We start from the raw sequence: 19,883 nt of genomic DNA, 5'->3' as shown, positions 1-19,883 counted from the left end.
CTACCCTGCTGCTTCATCATTCAGCTGTACTCTGGCCAGTGCTTAGCAGGACTCACATTTCGTGTCAAAAGAATAACCAGAGAATTTATTTTCTAGCTCCAAAACTTAAGATTTCATGCACAAGTGAAACTTTATTCATACAGACTTTTCCTATGTAAATAGAAAGAAAAAACTCTAAGTATATAGTCTGTCTTTAAAGGTAGAAATTCTTTACCTGCTGCAGCAATTCTGTTTGCTTTTATTTAATTAAACAGTTGCAATATGTTAGAGGAGTCTGTGTTGACTTTCCTCTTCACTATGATTTATTCAGACATCATCTGCAACAGAAGAATTCTTTACATTGCAACTAGGCCCTTTGGAATCTGAAGATAGACAATGAAGAAATGTCCTTGCTCTTCCATATATGTCCTTATTTAGCAATTATTCTTGTCAATCAGAGCAGACTGTAGTCTTTGAGTGTTTCCATTTTGTATTAGCTTCTGTTACAACTAAAAGGAATGTTTATTTCTTTCTGACTTCCCTGGCATCAGTCCAGCATGAGGATCTGGACTACTACTAATCCAACCACAGTTAGTACTGGCATACTGGTGACTCCAGCTTTTCTGACTACAATAATTCAGTTTACATTGTGCTGTGTCTTTTATCTAACAAGTTAGTGTTTGAAAGTCTTAAAACATTAGGTCCTGGAATTAAGAGAGATAAGCCTGAACATCAAGTGACGAACTGGCTCATCCAATGTGTTGTCATTAATTACATCTTTAGAATTCATAATTTTGAGTGCCTGCCATATAATTTTTGAGGTTCGGGCCTAGCAGTACTAACCCTTATTTGCAGGGATAAACACTGACCCACTCCTGTTTTCTCACCATGGTAAAACTCACAGCACTGAAGTGGTTGATTGCAGGATTAGGAGAAATGTACTGAACTGAACTGTGCTTAGGAGTCTATTTGTGTCATTCTTGTTATCCTAATAATTAAATTTTTCATATTTACGTTAGCTTTTCTTGTTACAGTTTTTGTCAATGCAAGTGATATATTTACAAATTGACTTTTCTAACTGTAGCTTTGGTGATTAGCGATTATTTAAGTCACATAAACAGTTTTCTGAAATTAAAAGCTATTTTTGCCATCCTTCAAATGAGTATTGCCATGTAGAATAGCTCCAAAGAAAAAGAATCTGGTAATTGAAATGCTAAAAGATCCATAACTTTACCCCCATTATTATCTAAATCATTTTGTAGATAGTCAGTGTAGTCTCTTCTCAAATTCCTTTGTGAGTTGGCTTCCCCACTGCAAAGGATCTTGATGAAAAGAATCAATTAAGCTTGGAAAAGCTATGATGGTATAAATATCCTCAGTAAATAAATTGTTATTGTATTAGATAGAACATGCTGATTTAAAACAGTTGATAAACCCTGTCTCTAGTTTGTTGCATATTCTCTGGAAAAACTCCCAGATTTCTTGGAATGAATAATGCATGAGTATCTCCATATGTGATTGAGTTGACTGGTTGGAATGTATCTGAATATTCTATTGTTTGATTCTGATTTGTTCTCTATTGAGAGCTCCCTAACCACTGCCTTCTGAGGCAGCACTGAATTCTGCTCTCAGATTAGTGCAGTGCATTGTCTTCACATTAGACAGCATCAATGATGAGAGCAATATTTAATTTTGAAGGTAGAGTCATCTTAAAATCAAAGAGGTGAAGTGATGAGATCAAGCATGTTCTGGGATGTTAGCATAGCTATTACTGTCAACCCCTTTGTCAAACAGTAGAGATAATCCACTATGTTCAGCTTCCAACACAGAATATTGGTTTTGTTTTCATAATTTTCAGGTGTTGAGATGCTATTTAATTCTTGTCTCTTGGACAGCATTCTGTCTTTTCTAATTTATCTAGAATCAAATTTTAATATTGTATGTATTCAGTCTCTCTATTGTATACATTTGAATTGAAATATTATTAAAATGTTGCATGTATATTTTTATTGTTAATAATAAATATTACTATAGGAATGTAAACTTCCATTAAGATGGTCTTAGGGACTTGTCCTGCAATCCAAATTAAGAGAAGTCTTTTAAGTTCAGGATCAGTTTCAACATTAAAGTCACTGAGAAAAATGGGTTAAAAAATCATTTTAGTGGTTAGAACCTGATTTATTTATTATTTTTTTTTTAGATTATCTGGACTTTTGAGCCCTATACAGTTGGGGGAAGGTGAGAGCAAATTCAGCAAGAAAAAAAGAGGTGGACTGAAAAAGAAAAAATGGTTAAATACTGTAGGAATTGGTAGGTTGTAAAGATGGAGGGAGGGAAACTATGAACAAAGAATGTACTGTAGATTGTAAAATGGAGTAAAATACATGTACATGAAAGTACATGGATGAACAACAATGTTAGGGAAACATTTAAGGGCTGGAAAAGCATAAGACTAGGAAATATTAATTCAAAGAGGATAGGATATAAAGTTGCTTATGACAAAATTAAGGAGACTACCACAAAGTCAAAGCTGGTTAAATACTGCTAAAACACGTCTGCAAATTTGTATTCAGGTTTCTAAATATATCTTTTTGGTTTCATTCCTTTTCTCCTGTTATTTCTATAAAGAGTCAAAACACTGAGCTTAACTAGGGTGAATGTTTGCAGAGGATAAATAGAAATGTTGTTTAAGTGTTAATGGGTATGTGTGATTCTGGCTTGTACTTATTGCATGGAAGGTGTACACAGGTCCTGCATCACACAACTTATCTTGTGTAATGTGAAATTTGAATATCATCTTCCACAGAATTGAGAATAATTCAGTTTCCCTTAAAAAATATTTTAACTTCATCAAGTGGAATAATGGAACCTGGTAGAGAATGTGTGATATCTGTCTAGTTCAAAGTATGTACATAATTGCAACATAGCATGTACATACTTCCTGTTGTGCTTCACTATATTATTCTCTATGCTCTAATGAATGAACTTGAAAGCATAAAATAATAAAATTGAAGACATTTGTAATACTGAAAGTGCCAGAACCAAGACTTGAAAGGTCAGAAAGAAAGCAAAGTCAAAAAAAAAAAAAAAAAAAAAAAGTGTGGGGGGGAGGGGAACAAATGAAGAAGCAAACAAAACAACCTCCTCCACCCTCCCCCCACAAGTAAAGCAGAAACAATAAAACAACTCCCGTCCTGTTCACAATATCCATGTAAGTAATTTAACTTCTGGGAGAAACTGTATAGAAGTCAACCTGGCTATTCCCTAGAGTAAAATTATTCATGAGCATACAAGTTTACCAGGTCAGGCCCTGAATCAACAAGGCAGTGACTGTGAAAGACAGTTCAGAGCTGGCAAGTGAAAAGGAAGGTTAATGAGAAGCACTGGAAAGACGTTCATTAAAGTGGAAATTGAAGTCACCTAGGTTGAGAGTAGTCAGCTTGAGAGAAGGGAAGAAAGTGAGTTTTACTCTCAAAGTCAGAAGGAAGGTTAGAAGAGAAGTCATAGGCAGCAAGTCCTGCATGGACAGTCGGCGCTGTCAGATGCTGCTGAGTGGCAGCTGACCAGTGCATTCTCTTTTAAACTCTGAATAATATGTGCTGACTGGAGTTTAACTGTCTGTCTTGACTAGGAGCTGAAATACAGATTCTGAAATTAGGTGACATTAACTGTTAAGTGCTTTGTGGATTGCTAGGCTATATACATGTGAAGCATTTATTTGTGGGGAAATAAAAATATTGGAGATAAGAGACTTTCACACTGAAATAAAATTCTGTTAGGATTTTTTCTCGTATTCTTCCACTTCAGAATTTAAAATTTTATTTTCATATATCAAATTTAATATCCAAAGTTATGCAGAAATTTTGAATATTCAAGTTGTAGCAACAAGTATTTTTAACAGTCCCAATTGCAGAGTCACAAAATAGACTGGGATTTTTTTTTTTTTTTTCCCGTGATTCTTCAGTTCTACATTTTTAGGAAGGCACAGGCCTATCATTGAGCATGAAGTCTGGGTGTTCAACAGTCTACTTTTCACACTGTCCCTGTTCTCCACAAGCAATGTACTAAGGGCTTAAAACTTCTCTTAGTACAGCTTTTGAGTTTCTTGGAACTCATAAGCCTCAGTTGGTCAAGAGGCTATCTCCTGAAAAAGACAGTAACATTATCTTTTCTCACAGAATTCTGTTCTCCCCCTTTGTGTTTGATATGATAGCAACATCCATAAGTTGTAAGGATGTGGAGGGCTTTCTGGTTGTTTCTGAGTGTGTCTGCAATGAAAACCAATCACTGCCCTTTCTCTTATTATGAAAAGCTAGGATGTCAGAACTGACAGCCTGGTATGTGCTGGGATAACATGACAAGAAAAAGAAATGTAATGGAAGAAATAAACTACAAATATTGTACTGCAGGTCATTCAGTGAAAACAAATGACAGACTAAAAAACAAAAACAAGAAAACTCACAGGATCGAGCTTTACTAGATTAGCTCTGGTGATAATGTTAAATAAACACTGCAAAGCTCAGAGATCCTGTTTTTTGTTTGGAATGGTGACTAGTTTCTGTTACAATGTTTTAACTTGCAGATGAGTTCTGCTGCAGAATTTTACAGCTGATTGAAGCATCTCCATATCCTTGTGGAGCAGCCTGTATGAACACTGGGGTTGTCTAAAGGCTTGTGCTTGGGAGTTTAGGATTCCCATACAGAGTGAAATCCCATTAGCCACTTTCCAGCAGAGACAGAAAGCTGTTTCTTCCTTGACAGTGGAGCCTAGCAACTCACTGGCAGAAATAAAGAGCACACTATTTCACTCTGTAAAAGTTACATCTCTCCATACTCTTATCTCCAGCAAGCTGTCCAGGTACTTTAATGGACAAGTGCTATTCTGAAGGTGAGGGAAGGTGAATGGATTGTAATCATTGGAAAGAAGGGAGGAAAGAAGTTGTCTCTGTGAAGAAAGAATCATAAAACAGAAGTTAATGTGCTGATTGTAAATTAGAGGAACTGTGCTTGTGATTATGTATGCAATGGGTGTGCCTAAATCTTTAGTTAAGCTTCATGACCCAATTGTGAATTGTTTTGCTGTAAGATACACGTATTTTGTCAGTTTCTTTCAAACTTTCAAACTTTGTATCAGTTTTTAGGGCTATATTTAGTGTTTATTGCTGCATGTGCTCCACCTTATGTGTATTTATTTCCTTTTTGCCCTTCAAGGCAAAGACTGTTGAACACAGAAAAAAACCTCACATGCATCAGGATTTCTGGAAAGAAATGCCAAATGCAATCCAAATACTGAAAAGTGCATGAATTTCTTAGATGACTGTTTTTATTGCATGCAGTTGCACCCTGCCTTGTGCAGCTGCCTCATGTGCCCTTTGGCAATACAGTTTTAGAAAACAAAAATATTCATCCATCTGGTATTAGAGAAAATAATAAATTTTCTGTAACTTTTTTTTTTTTATTCCGTATCTGAGTGTGGCAGATGCCTCTGGCCCAATGATGGCAGCCTGGCAAAGGGAGGAGAAGGCCTGGTGGAGGCCAAGGCACACAGCCATTTTGTGTGTGGCTGCTGCAGCGATTCCCAGAATCAGGAAAGCTGATCTTTGCCTTCAACTTCCCTATAGGCTGATCACTGTTTTCCTGTTGCATCTAAGCCTTTCCAGCATGATTGCTTCCTTTGTTTTCTGCCTACCCTTCTGTTATCCCTCAGACAGTCTCTCACATAAAGTCCAATGCAGATTTCAAAAGGGGGTCCATACCGTTCTCATTGGTGGCAGTAACAATGCCTTGGGACCAGCTTCTTTTCTCTTATGGGTGAAGATCTAACATAGCCAGTGTTTTGCAGCTGAGGTGCTGCTTCAGCTTTGTTAATCTCATTAGATAAAAATGCTTGCTTTAAAGATAAAAATAAGTAAGCACTTTCTGAAAGATTGATCAAACTATAAACAGAAATGTGTTCCTGGAGGGCATGGACTGTTTTTTGTTTGTTTGTTTGTTTTTTACTATTTATTGAAATGCAATGTATTCTGTTCCAATTTGTATTGCTTAACTTAACCCAACATCAAAACCAGTTACAGCGATTATGAGACCTTGACTTTTTCTTTAGGGGAAAGCTATCTAGGCAAAGTCTTGTTGTGTCATTTTTATTTTTTTAGTCTCTATTTAGTATTTATCCTGGAGGAAAAAAAAAAATAGAAAAGTGACTGGTATTTCCCCAAAGCATATATTTAATGAATCAACAAAATTTAAATTTGATGATTTTATTTTCCTGAAGTCATTCTTAGCGTCGGTAATTAAAAAATCCCTGATCTTGTTTTGTCTTACAAGGAGCTATAAGAAGGATCATGAAATGATAGAAGAAGCAGCCTCACACAAGAGACTGACAACTTTTTGCTTAAACAACTGTTCTTTTCCAAGGAACTCCAAAGAGCTCATTCATTGATTTGAGAAGAACTGTAGTGGTCAGTCATCACTTGTCAGAATCCATTCCTCCTGTGAAGGGGGCCCCATTGGTTCCTGTTTACTACCTAGAGGTGGCACCTCCTCTGTAGTGTGCAGAATATAGGAAAATAAGATTGACTTGACTTGCCATGAAGTGGGGTTGGTGTGCATAAGGGTGTTTGCATTACTTGCCTAGGAATTCTGAAGCTTAGGATTTGTATGTTAATGGTAACATTTTTAAAACATGCTTTTTTACTGAGTTCTGTTTGTAAAAATGTTAGGTAGAAGCCACTGTTCTTCAAGATTTCATGTTGATTGTCTCAGTGACTTCAGTGACAGTTGTTTACTTCACAATCCTAAAGCTTTTTTTTTTTTGGTATTGTTGTTTGTTTTGTTGTTGTTGTTTTTGTTTCTTAAGTTAGCATCTCTAGAAAAGCTTGTGTTAAGATCAGGATATTGAGCTGTATTCCTTCCTGTATTCTTCCTGTGCTATTGCCAGAAAGAAAGATCCTGCTAGCCAAATCTATCCTTGGTTAGACTTCTGAATTTGCATCAAGGACTAATCGAGTTGCATTGATTTTGCTTTACAATTTGATTTTTGTCTAACAACTCTGTTGTTAGTGAGTTGCCAGAGTCTTTCTTTAGCTTACAGAGCTTTTTTAGATCTACACAGCCAGTAGTGGAGAAGGTGCAGAGCGTGGGTTAGAGGAATGCTGATTCAAGTAAACAGCTACAAGTTGGAATGTTCAGAGGGAGCAAATCCATACTAACCACATTTTGTAGAACATTGTCACCAAAAAGCTTTATGAAGAAATGTATGGAATGTAGAGAATCTGGATTACCCACATACTGTCTTCTGTTTTTTGGAGGTTTGTGTCATTGTGCTTGAGGTGGCTTTACTATGGACGCAGAACAACTGTTACAAATTATTACAGCTGTATAAAACTGGACTTTACTCCTTTAAGAAGTTATAGTTACTTTTTAAGTGAAGTAATGTTCCAAATCTGTAATAATTTTTAGTTCTATTAATACAGTAGTTCTGAGATGGATACTTCTGTTACAGAGTTGAAATCCAAATAAATAAACAAAACAATCTGTGCTATAAGTATATAGCTACAGAAGATTTGAGAGTTGATTAAAACCACTACAGCTACAGAAGATTCTTGCGACATTAATGATTTCTAGCCAATGTATTTTGTAAAGAATTAATGAGTGCCTAGGTTATGGGTTTCTTCACTTTGGTTTGGGTCACTAACATGCTCATTAAAGCTTAAAAAGTGCTCTTGGCCTCTAGCTATTTTTTTTTTTCTCCCTGAAAATAATTTGCTGAGATAACTATGCACTGTGTTACTGCTTAATGCCCATGCAGTACATTGTAAAGTGTTGACTATTTGTGCCTCTGCTTAAGAATGGGTGTGAGTGATGCTTTGCCAATTCATTGAGCAGGAGGGAATGGATCTTGTCCTGTTCTAATGTAGTTGAGACCATGCTTATGTCAGGCAGCTGGTCATCAAAAAATCTGAGTGCAACATTTATTGTAATACCTTTCTTTTTGTCTTTTTTCTCTCTATAAGGAAAATTTAGGGTCCTCAGGACTATTAAGATATAAATACAGATTTTTAAAAAGTTATAAGATCTCATGTGTTATACTGAGAACGACATTATTCCAAAATGCAAGTTAGTCATGCAAATGTAATTGGGTTTCCAACCTCTCTTACTTTACAATGAACAGCATACAACATTTTAGTTTATTTTGGTAAGAGCTTACACTGATTTAATGGTTCTAGTAAGTGGGATTTTAAGATGGAGATTTATGATAGTCATAAGATTCTTTTCTATACATAGCATACTCTTTTGATAGCAGTCCTAATTTTTCAGTGAATAGAACTGGTCAGAGATTTTTATTTATATATTTTTTGTCACTCTTTTAAACCCAGCCTTCCCTAGAAGAACTTACTAATAGGTGAATTATTCCTCTAAAGAAAAAAGAAAAATGCAAAGAAGGATTTTTTTTTTCCTTGGTAGAGGATACAGAAGACTTTCAGTGTCATTAGAAACTTAGATTATCAGATAAAATGCACCATTCCTTCATGATGATGTGCCTGTCTGTGTCAATCATGTATGTTCTCTGTGTTTCAGAACCTGGATTTGGGACTCGATGCTTTCTGTATCTGGAAATGTTAAATATCCTTTTTTGTGCTAAAATTTTAGATTACTATGGGGACTTTGAGCAGTGGTCTTTGAGCACTGTTTGTGGGTATTTAATGTTTCTGCAAACAGAAGTGTATCTCAGTATTGTGATATGCTGCAACATAGGCTCACAGCTGGGAAAAGTTTCTTTTGTTTTTGTTTAAAATACTTTGCGTTGGAAGAAGAGTTGCCTTAACAATATACAAATCGCATATGGAAAGAAGTATACATTAGATTAACACACAGGAATTGTATTCTCAGGGTAGTATGGTTCAATTGTTGCTCTTATCACAAATGACATGGTTTAGATGGGTTTTAGTGAGTAGTTATACACTAGGGAAATATACCATCCAGATCAAAGTTAATCCTATTATGGCATAACTCCTTTAAAAACCTAAGGGGTACGAGCCCCACAGCATTGTTAACTGTTAGCAAGTACCTATTCTCTATCATTATTTCATGCATTTGTAGGTCAGCATCATTTTTCAGGCCCTAAGTACAAACATTTATGACTTTATTATCAAACTGTGCATCACCTCACACTTCAGATTTGGACACTATTACAGCTGTCATTTCTATTCTTTTCTCTTCCCAGGTAATTGTAATATTAAACCCTTTTCTATTCAGATACTATTACACTTTTTACTATACTGTATTCAGATGGTACCTAAAATACTATGTGGCTTGCATAACAGTAAGTGAGTGGTCACAGATTATTGATTTTTCAGAACTTTTGATTTATTAATTAAAAAAAAAAAAACTTCATAATAATTGTAATCTCTCTGATACATGATTTTGGCATGCATTGCTAAGGAAACAGCCTTTAGCAACATACAATGTTTGTTCTTCATTGTATTGGTGTGACATTCATTGGAAAGGACTGTTTTTCTAAGAATAACAAATGTGATTTTTTTTCTTCTTAATGAAAATGTCAACCTCATTTAGACTAATTTATTTCTGGGGTGCTTTCTTTAATAATTTTCCTCTATTTTATTTTTTTTATTATTATTATTTGTTACTGAAGAAATAAAAAAGTATAACCTACCAATGCGCCTTTCACCCTTCTAGCTTTTATACTGAACAGGAGAAAATCAATTGCTAAAAATCTGGGAACAGCATAGATTGATACTACACAATAATACACAAGTGAGAAAAATTCTGCCATGTATTTTCATACTGTAAAACAACCATACTTAAGAATTTTGCTATAAAATGGCACAGAAAAAAATGACAATTTAGAAATAGGGAAGTCTTATTTAGAAAGTTGCATATTTCAATGAGATTGATTCACTTCCATATTCAAAGAGGCAGTTAATTTCTTATTCTCAGCTCCTGTTAAGTCATTCCTTATGCTTTAGCTTGTTGAGTTTCTGAAAACAGCTTTTTAACTTAACCTTTGTGTATTTATTATTTTTCCCCCAGACATTTGAATGAGAAGCAGTGGGTTAGGACAGAAGAAAGAATGTTTGGTAAATAGCTTTTGTTTATATATAAATAGTGTGAATTCTTCCTAAATATCTTCTTCCCCAGTTTCAGTGTTAGATCAGGCAATATCTTATACAATGAATATCCAGAAAAACAGGTAGCTAGAGTGCCATCTTGGTATTCTGGTTGTGACAAGTCAAACTTGTCAGTTATAAAGGTTCTTGTTGAAATTGATTTGTTGACGTTTTTGTTACACCTGTGTGCAAAAAAGTCAGTGCAAAGCTGCAAATTTACAGAAATTAACATTGCAGAATACATGACTTCAGTGACAAAAATTGAGCCAGGTACTGTCTTTTGTTCCTGTAGGAGCTTTGTTCGCTTAACAGTCTTGTTGTTGAAGGAACTGTATCAGTACCTTATGATGACAATTTATGTCATGCTGGTTTGTAACTCCCTCAGTCAATTTTGGTTCTTCTTAGTACTGTACAAATAGAGCAGTGTATTTTTGTGTAGTTACAAGTAGGCATGGTATGTACATGTAAACCTTTTGTGCCATTGTTTTTAATTAAATGATCTGTGTTAGTTGAATGGGGGAAAATCAAAGTGGAGAAATGTAGTCATCTTTGCAGTTTTGATGACTTAGAATCTTGTACTAGAAATATTAAACGACATTTTTGTGTACATTAGCAGAGTTTATTCAAGATGGGAAAAGTGAACCATAACTGTCTTTCTTAGCTTATGTTTTGTTTTTACCTTTTTTTTCCTAGTTACTTTAAGAAGACCCATACTTTGTTATTAATTGGCCAACTAGGGAAATCTGCCATAGGAAAAATGCAGTTCAAATAGTCTTTCCTACTGAATAGTATTTGTTGGGAAACTTTTTTAAACACTAATAAAACATGCATGAACAACTACCAATTATTTAGTCCAAGAAGAGTTTCTTAAAAAAAAAAAAAAAAAAAAAAGGCATGGAAATTATCATACAATAATAATAAAACCTGAGTTTATCACCTAGGGCATGAACATATGTGCTTCTAATATTTTCAGGCAGTAGATTAATTAAGTTCATCAATGTACTTCGATATCAGTTTAAATAGTGGATTCCAAATTGAGAAAAATTAAAATTTATTTGTGTGAAATGTGCAGAGCTGCAAGTCTCAAAGTGACATTGGATGTTTATCCAAAAGGTTATTTTCTATTTCTGTGAAGTGCCTCTCTTCTCCAGCTTACATTAAATAATAAGTATATATTGATATAGGTAAATAATTGTTTTTTTCAGGATGAAGGTTTTCTTCACCTGGTTGAAGAAATTAAAGTAAACAGAAATATGTGTATAGTTGAGGAACGTAAAATCTTGTTCCACTATTGGAAGTCTTATGTTATTCTTCCACAATATTGAGACAGAAGTTGTGCATGATACTTAAAATTTCAGCATTATACGATGTTTTCTCAGAAATTAGTCTTGACCCAGGAAATGTATCAAATCACATGAAAAATCTTGTTTTTCTATGCAGACATCTTATTACAAAGAATAAGCACTGCACCGAGCCTGACTGAATTTAAGAAGAGATTGGACTGTGCGCTTAGTCACATGGTCTGAACTTTTGGGTAGACCTGTGTGGTGTCAAGAGTTGGACTTGATGATCCTTAAGGGTCCCTTCCAATTCAGGATATTCTATGATTCTATGATTCTATTCTATGTTGTGTTTGTTGGCAATCTTGTCTAAGTTTCATCAGAAAACTCAAAGGAATACGTGCTTGGTTTCCAGAACTTAAACGATTTATGTTTCTTTTATTTATTTATTTATTTTTATTGAAGTAATGTGTGATTTGTAAGGCTGTATGGGTTAGGTGTGAAATCAGATGAACTTCAGTATTTCCAGTTACATTACACTGTGACTAATGTCAAAGACACCCTGTGAAATGAAATTGCTGAATTTCACACAGTCCATGTACATAAGAGAAAAGAAAAGGGACTTCACTTGACAGCTGGTAGAGAAAAATCAGCATTTCTCTTGTTCTGGTGGCGATAGAATAAAGGATTTCTTTTCAAAGTAGTATTATGTAGATATTAAATAAAACCCGACCATTTAATTCTATGTTCTAAAGTGGTTTAGTGTCTTGCCTGATAGATTCTGCCAATAAATTCAAACCAAATCAGGTACAGCTTGCAAAAGCTTTCAACTATTTTGCAATCATTAAAGAGGCTGATGCAGAATTTCTGAGAGTCTACTCTGCTTTAATTATTTTTTTCTAATTACTGCATGCTTAAGATTATGCAGAATTTGAGCCTGAATGTAATTGTTTCCTAAAATAATAAAAATAGAAATCAGAGAACAAGATTAATATTTACCCTAATGCATAAAGTTGTAAGAAGTTAATGCTTAAAAATAAGGTTACGTTGTGTTGATTTGTTTATTATTCTGTTTTGTGAATTCATTTTCCTCAAAGTTATGCAAGTCAGTTGAACTTCAAGAAAGAGGATTGATTAATCTAGCACATCCAAGCCCTATTATGTTTCTTTCCATATGAACGCTCAATATTAATTACATCCTGATACAGAGGAAGCAAACCAAAGATCCAGTGGTTACTTCTAACTAACAAAATGCAAATGAGTCAGAGAAGGGTCAGTTCAACAGGCATCAAATTTCATAGATCCAATAAATGTAATTCAATTAATGCATGGTGGACAATATGCTCCTCGTACAAGTCTGGGAACATAGCTTGGTTTCTGGCTAAGGTTTCTACATTCCCTAAGTTTGTTTTGTTTGCTCATTTGGTGGTTTGCATTTTCAGTAGTTGTTTATACTGTATCACATTCGTGAATCTCTGCTTCAGGATAAGTGAAAATAGTGAGTCTACTAGAAAGGAGCATGTGCATCTGTAGTGCAACACTTGAAATAGTATCATACACGTACACCCTTATCTGCTTTTACCTCATTATCTAATATGTGCAGGGGTTGAAAGATGTATACCATGGCATAGAATAAATTTTGTATTCAGAAGTCATTCAAGCTTTTAAGTCTTAATTTTTCATTTAGATTTGGGGCGTAAATTCTTGAGGTTGTTATATGCTTAAGGATACTAAGCTATTGGTATTTGGTCATGTCTTTCTTGTGACCAAAATGATTTTAAGCTCATGTTAAGTCCATGTTGGAGCCAAGCTTAAAGATGGAAGTTCTGTTTAATATGTTATCTTTATTTGTATTGTAGGTGAGTTTTGTACCTTTAAGTCAATATTACTGTATTCTGTTAACTTTTGATTCATATGTAATGTTGTAATTCTCTATTAAAAGACGCCCAAGGTTGGCATGGTGTGGTCATAGTAAGTAAAGGATCACTGAGCTGCTTGTTTGAAATAAGAACACTGCACACCTGATAAATGGACTCGTATTGCCTTTGCCATGGTTTCTAGCAAACCTTCTGTCAAATTCCTGAAGGGAGTGGAAACACATGCCACATCTCTTGTCAAGCATTCTTCTCAAAGGATATCTAATAACTTCATAAAAGCATGTGCAGAATTATTGCAAGCCTTCTGGGTCTGTCCCACCAAAGATGTTAGTGTTCAAGCACCTTGTTTTTGAAATTGTAAATCTGCCACTTTACCTTGTATTTCGAGGGCAAGGCTAAACACAGAAAAAGAAGGAGCTATCAGGGTATCCATGTGGTGCAACTCTGAATCCCTACATAGGTAAAAAGACAAGTAAATGCACAACATTAGGATTGTTTGATTTGCACTGCTGCTGATTCATCTGTGCTGAGCTTTTACAGTATAGAGGTTCTCTAGGAAAATGAAACTTGTCTCTCGCCCCAAAAGTAGCCAAAAATTAACTTTTTCAAAAAACTAAGATACCAAGCTTATAAATTGGTGTATCTAATCTTTAAATTTATCTATTCAGTCAGTCTGCATAAGTAGAAGGGATATAAACATATGTTAAGCACCAGGAAAGGCAGCCAAGTGGGAAGATGAACTAAACAGATCCCCTTCTAGTTCTAAACCTGTTTTTTACTGATTTTTTAATGCACAATATCAGATGTGAAATCAGCATTTTGGTGGGAGAAGGAAGTACTGTTGTAGAAAAAAACTAGCATGTAAGTAATCTAGGCTTGACAGAACTCTATTAAGGAAGATTTCAGAAAATCAGAGAAACTTGGATTTTATTTCATATAATATTTAGTTACATGCAGATGCAGAGAGATGTTTAACAATTTTGTTGTTGCTTTGTTTTTTGTTGTGTGTGGGTTTTTGTTTTTTTTTGAGAAGTTCTTAAGATCTAATTTCCAGTTATTTTGAATATTCTTTTAAACAGAGTAAAAGGAGGAAATCATGAGTACTGATCATTTGGAAGAGAGGATGTATGAGGAAATCTTACCTGTCCTAATAATCATATTATTAATGATGAGTTAATCCTAATGATGACTCTTGTGCAAAATGTACTCTTGATTCTATGATTCTTTCTTTTTTTTTTTTTTTTTTTTTTTTTTTGCGAGGCAAACTTCATTAGCCATTATTGGTCTAGAGTTTTCTGCCAGAAAATCTATATTGTCTGTTTAATGTATTGTGTTTTCATTATTATAGACATCTAGCTGATATATGAAGTAGAAGAAAGTTGGTTTCCAATTTGCCTTTTTATAAGAATAAAATGGCTCGGTGTGCTGGAGCTGGTCTGGAAAGCAGGAAAAGTGAGTATTTTTCACATGAGATCAGAATAAAGCCTTAGCAAAAGGGAGCTGATTTTCATTGTTCTGACCAGTTGTTCTGGTATGAAGTGCTACAGACTATTGATTTTTCCTTGTATGTGCCAATTTTTGTTAGTCTCATTAACAACAATTCCTTTTCCCAAACTCAGTTTTATCCTCTTTGATCAGAAAACTTGTGTTTTGGCCCAGTTTCAACAAACGCCTACATATCTGCTGTTGAAAACTTTAATTTCCTCCTCCCTCTTTAAAACTTATATTTTCAAAGTGCGTGGAGAACAATTTTTATCAGTAGTAAAGAGAACCTAAGCAGCAGATGTAACCACATAAGTATCTTGTATTGGTTATAAATAAAACTTGAATAATTAAGAAAACAACACTTTTAATTTAAAAGATGCTTGAAGAACCATGCTATTAAAAATATGTAATCCTATTTAAAAAAAAATGCATCTGAAATAACACATGGTTAAGAGAATCTCCTCTATATTAGTTACAGTTTTGATTAATTGTTCTGTATATGGGTTTTAGATCTTAGTGTCATCTTGATTCTGATTTCAATTGTTCAGTAAGAATACCTGATTAACACGTTGTTATCCCATTCTGTGGTTCAGTGTTGATTACCCTTACGTTAGCAATGTTCTGTTGATAACTAATGAAACTGGTATAATGATCATGAATTATGAATGTGTGTATGCATTTGTAATAAATTGTATAATTACTGTGGTCTCATCTTGCTTACATTGTATTTTTACATTTCATTCAAACATTACATGTAATTCAAAATAGGAAGTGATGGGCAAAAGTGTTTGGAAAATTGAGAACTTCATTTCAACCCTTGAACTTTCATCTGAACGTTAACATATATTTTACATTTGGAAATCAGAAAAAGGGTTCTTCAGTTCTTCCTTTGCATGTTTTCCCATGTCTGTTTCTGTAATTATCAGAAGTAAAGCAGAAATGTCTCTGTGTTGTGAGTCTTGGCTTTGGTACCTTAAGGAAGGGGCATTTGAAGTGATAGAAACATTGCTTGATCTAGTATTCTGGCTGGCAAAGGAAGAGAATTACTTGTTTCTTTTAAGTGAAACTTCACTGGATGTTTTTGTCTGAATTCAACACTTTCCAAACTTTATTGTTTGCAAATGTAGAGCTGTAAACAGTTGTAGAGCTGTAAACAAATGTAGAGCTGTAAACAGTTGATAACATTGCTTAAGAATAAGTAACGTATTAGTGTTACTTTATCCTTAGTATTGTTTTCTATAAATTCTCGTTCGAATGTTCATGGAAACATAGAAGTCTTGTTTCTTCATTATTGTAAATAACGAGTAGGGAAGGAAATTAATTATTTTGCAGTTATGCAAAAAATTTCTAAAGGCACAAAGGGGAAACATAAGACTCTTCTGGATGGGCCTGAGAAATGGTGGTAAGTCATTACTGCTTCTTACTTTCTCTAATATCAACAAGGTATTGGCAAAAAGGTCTTTTCCAAAGAACTGGATGCCCGTATTTGAAAATGCGCAGAAATTTGAAAATGTTACTACAGATCTCTTGGAACCATACCTAAGAGTGAGAAGGATGTTAGTGCTATTGAGATTAGTTTGTAAAGAAATGTTATAAACAGATGTCTACCTGAAATTAGCTATGTTTTTAGTAGAAAGTGGGCACCACACCTGCATGAAGAGTATTTTCAGAATGGGAAAAGATTCACTCATGTCATACATGCCTTTGAACCAAGTTGATAGTCACTATGAAAAAAACTGCACTCTGAGACATAAAGGAGGTTAAGTGTGGCACGAAATGTCAGTTCTCTTTGTAGAAAATAACTAAATAGGAATGAGGACTTAAATTAAAAGCAACACTCTTGAGTTTTCAAATCCAACTTCTGTAATGAGGAATATATATGCTCTTTGTGAATTGGTATTACTTAGTTATAGGGTACAGTAAATAACATTAATATGAATGACATAGATAATATCATAGTGGTTGCTAAGGAAACTATATTCACTGAATATCTTTTTTGTTGTTACAGTGAAAGCTCGCATCTATTTTAGAATGATCTGGACAACTGAGCATGTAGTTTTCACACAATTTTCCTCTGCAGATCATCCATAAAGCTCATTAGAAAATACTTTATTATTTGGATTTCTTGAGATAGTCATTGGGAAATCTTGAAATTTGGGGTCCTTATTTCATTTCTTTACCCCACATATCTTGCTGTGCACCATGATAATAACTCAATATCATTTTGAAAGAGGTAAATCATAGACTTTGCTTTGATTTATTTTTTTTATGGCATTCTGTAAATATTTGATGAAGAGGTCTGATTTGTCAATTATGGTACAATATTCTTAGTGCAATTCATTATCAGTTCTGTATTCTAGGAGGTGTGTAAACAGACTGTCTATGGTTTGTACAGGATATCCACAGGAATCAGTCAGTCCTTATCTATGTGTAGTATGTGTTTGGTACAGACTATGGCAGTTCTTGTGTAAACATGTTGCATACATACAAACATTTTTGTTGCTCCTGTGTACTTCTAAGATGGAACAGTATGCTGGCAAATCAGTATTATTTCAGATGAATTTCCATGAATGTGACCAATCCGTCCTGTGCTGCTTTTGTCAGTAGTATAGCTGCACAGTCTCTTCCATCAAACTGTTTTTTTACGACACTTTCAGTCTTCTCCTTGAAGTTGATTTCTCTCTACTATCAGGAGTTTGTCTCCTGTTGATGGGGGAAAAAAAAAATCAACCCTCTCCAGCAGGAAAAAAAACACCTTTTAACCTCTGATACTTTGCCATACAGAAGTACGCTGTGATTGAACAGACTGTTTCTTGATATTGTAACTTGACCCAGTTTCTGGAAGAAAAATAAAATTGTCAGTGCCTTGATAAGTTGAATTTTGAAATTTGCAGTATATCATACTTGCAAAAAACATCTGTAGCTGACAGGAATTTCAGTGCACATAATGCAAGAGATTCAAGGCCCTGTTCTGGAGACAGTCACAATGCATAGTCCCAGATACACTTCAAACTGCAGTTTGAAAGGTTCTGGTTTTAAGTTTATGTTTGTTTGTGTTTTTTGTTTTTTGTTTTTTTTTTTCTGTAGTGTATGTACAGAAGCAAGAGGTGCCATACAATTTTCCTGTTGCCCAGAAGGTATTGACTGCACAGGAATTACTTTTAGTATTTAAAAAGAAAATCTTATCTCTATTGTCAAAGGCAGGAGATTTGTAAGCTATACAGCTGCTGCTTCTGGATGATATGCAGGCTCATTGGATCAATTACATAGTAGAAATATTATAGAATCATTTCATTAATTTGTGTATCTCTGATACACAATTGATGTTGTGAAGTAGATTTTTTATTAAAGGATGGAGTTGTTGTTGCAAAACACTAAAATTCTATATTATTTAGATTCTTAGAAGTCTGAAGATGTTTATGGGCCAGGTCACAGATTCCAACCAGACATTTGTCTGAACAAAGATTTGTTTTGGTTTTCTCAGTGAACTATATAATATGTTCTGGCCAGGCAGTTCCGTTCCTGACATACAGATGCCCATATTACAGAAGCCAGCAGCATTCTTGGTATCAATTCGCTGTCTTCTTAGTGTTCATAGCTGCAGGGTATGGAAAACTCACCCAATCCATACTATGCTTCATTTAGAACTAATCATCATTAATATTCAGAGAGAAGAACGTTCTTGTGGCTAAAACACATAACTTGAGTTTTAGGTTGCCTGACTGGGTGTCTAGATAATCTAATTGTTGAATGTTATCAAGAGTTCTGTTCCTTTGGGCAAGTCCCTTGCCTCTCTGCTTTTGTTTTTTAGTCTCTAATAAATGAGAGTTGTTTATGTATGCTTGTGTGATTAGTGTTCTTTAAGTGGACATAAGGTGAGACAGAACACACTTCTATTTCCTCTTCATTTTCTATCACCTTCCAGCTTTCAATAACACCCACATAGCAAATGACCTTACGTAGAGTATATATTTCAATTGGAATTCTCAGGGTAGAAGAAACCATTCTCTACCTGTAATGTGTATTGCTACAAAGTGTTTAAATAATTAAAAGTATATTAAGGTTGCTAGTTTGTAGTACTACCTTGCAGTTAATGTTCAAGCTTTTATGTAACCTCTGAAAAAATAGCATAAGCCCAACCCAGCTGTTAGGGTGCTAGAGCAATTTAAAAGTCAAATACATAAAACATTATGGATGTTTCCACCTCAATAGATACACTTTAATATTGCTGTCTTTTTGAAGAATTTTATCATAGAAAATGGATAAGAAATGGATATTTGGTTTTAAGGACCTATATACTCAAATATTTGAGGGAGATGCACTACTGTGAATATAAGGCTTATATTCTTTGCCTGTTCATGATTCACAGAATATATGGAAGGCCCAGTAGGCAGAAGCAAGAATGTGTCTTCTTAAAATGGGGATGGGGGAAATCCATGATATTTAGGCATGTCAATAAAGGGAAATCAATCTTTTACAAAGCTGCTTTTCTTGTTCCGATCTCTTGTCATTAAGTTCTTCCACTTGGTTATACTCTCTTTAACCTATGTAAGTGTAAAGAAATGAAAAAGCCTTAATGATAAGTATTTAAAAAATCTACTTCACGTATCCATTTGTTCACAGTGATCTTCCATTCACGTAGCTCACAGCCTTAAAATACTCAGACTCTACACTGCAGAACAGCCAACTATTTGTGCCAGCTCTTGTTCTCTTTTTTTAACCAATCCTTTATTTTCTTCATTTTCTTTCATTCTGTATGCACTGTGAACATGACTTTGGAAGCTAATAATTTAATATTTGAGCTGTTTAGCAGTCTGTTCCACTGAAGGCCTTATATCTTTGTCTCTACAATATCCTGAAACACTTTATGTGCAGAATAAACAGCCTTCATAGTACATGATTTCAAAGCTTGAGTGCTCTACTACTTTACTGAATGCAGTAAATTTTAGGATAGATTCCCATTCATACTTTGGCTTTTAGTATGTCTAACAACTTCTAGAAACTGCAAATCATTACGTAAATGCAACAGAATTGTGGTGTGCTGAATGTGTAGACGTTTTACTGTGCAACAAATTTATAACCATGTATTTCTACTATAAATACACATATGCCAAGTTATTAAGTTATTTCTTAAC

The 19,883-nt window shown here is 34.5% G+C and overlaps 1 long non-coding RNA gene across 1 annotated transcript in view; it reads left to right on the top strand.

Moving 5' to 3' along the window:
- The first annotated feature begins 14,579 nt into the window (after positions 1 to 14,579).
- LOC106016319 (uncharacterized) overlaps positions 14,580 to 19,883 on the top strand; it is a 240,814-nt gene continuing 235,510 nt past the window's right edge. Inside the window, exon 1 of the long non-coding RNA XR_005268274.2 lies at positions 14,580 to 14,715. This is a non-coding gene — a long non-coding RNA (uncharacterized lncRNA). The remainder of the gene's footprint in view (positions 14,716 to 19,883) is intronic.

The sequence above is a fragment of the Anas platyrhynchos genome, chromosome 10, assembly GCF_047663525.1.
Source record: "Anas platyrhynchos isolate ZD024472 breed Pekin duck chromosome 10, IASCAAS_PekinDuck_T2T, whole genome shotgun sequence".
Classification (NCBI taxonomy): Eukaryota; Metazoa; Chordata; class Aves; order Anseriformes; family Anatidae; genus Anas; species Anas platyrhynchos.
The sequence above is the reverse complement of the archived record's forward strand: the minus strand, read 5'-3'. Positions and strand labels throughout refer to the sequence as shown.